Here is a 1,473-nt window from a genome sequence, read left to right on the forward strand (position 1 = left end):
AATTATTTTATACTTTTTAGTTCTTTTTGTAATAAAAGCGTGTTTTTCGTTTTTTTAACTATAATATTATTTTCTACTTTTTAGTCTTTTGAAATCTTGCAGTTAATATTATACTAAATTTGACTTAACAAACAAAATTTTCAATATATTTCAATTTAAATAGATAATACACCTATTCTGAATATAAACCAAATTTGAGCACAGATGCCGAATTTTTAATTATATAGACTCACGCGCCACATAACTGCCAACATTTTTTGTGTAGTTATTTCTTTTCATGTAAGCAATATGCATTCTAAATGTGAACTTAATCGGATCATAAATACGGGTTTTCCAAATATCTCGACTCCTGCGCCACCTGTCGGCAAAATTTTTTTGTGGATTTATTTATTTTCATATAAGTCATATATGTTCTAAATATGAACCACATCGGATCATAAATACGGGTTTTCCAAATATCTCGACTCCTGCGCCACCTATCGGCAAAATTTTTTTCGGATTAATTTCTTTTCATATACGTAATAAATGTTCTAAATACGAACCAAATCGGACCATAAATGCGGGTTTTACAAATATCTCGACTCCTGCGCCACCTAGCGGATTAAAACATCTTTTAAATTGTATTGTCCTCGAGTTCTGAGCTAAGTTTGAAGTTTCAAGTCTGTAGCTCATCGGGAAGTTTGTTAAATATTGACTGCAAAGTTCCAGGACATACATACATACATACATACATACATACAAGTGAAGTTAAATAAAAGCTTGTAAAAAAAAATTATTTTCTTAACAGCGGTCGTCCTTCGGCAGTCAATGGCAAGCCTCCTAGCGTATTTCTGCCGTGAAATGCAGCATTTCATAAAAATACAATCGCCGTTCGTAGTCGGCGTAAAACTGTAGGCCCCTCCGTTTTGTGTGACAACATCAAGGCCCACACCACCAATCGGAGGAGAAGCTCGGCCAAACACTAACATATGTGTAAGCGCCAATCTATTATTATTATTATTATTAGTTTCATACAATTTGGTGCAAATTGTGAGCCAATCGTGATGGAACAATTTTGGGCTGTGTCCCCATCTTGACGAATAAGTCTACTAAACCATCTTTAGAGAAGGAAATAAAATATTTCGTTGTAAGCTTTCGAGGTAATTCCTTAACCCCTAACGATTCTGATGCAAAAAGGGGAGGTTATGTGGATGTTGACAATTTAATCTTTAACGTTCTAACCATTTGCAAACCAATATTTATATATACATATATATATATCTATACATACAAATACATATGGAAATTTGGAAAGAAAAATGTTGTTCCTTTTCAGGTATAATTTCAACATCTGCTGAAGAAATTGGGAGGAGACTTGGTACTCTTAATTAACATTGTTATTGACTTTGATAATTATATTTTAAGTTTTCCTGTAAATTCCCTTTAAATTTTTCTTAGTATGCGGTGTATGCTTTGTTGATTAATTGCCTAACT

The sequence above is a fragment of the Rhagoletis pomonella genome, unplaced genomic scaffold, assembly GCF_013731165.1.
Source record: "Rhagoletis pomonella isolate Grant_MI unplaced genomic scaffold, Rhpom_1.0 Rhpom_scaffold_00002, whole genome shotgun sequence".
Lineage (NCBI taxonomy): Eukaryota > Metazoa > Arthropoda > Insecta > Diptera > Tephritidae > Rhagoletis > Rhagoletis pomonella.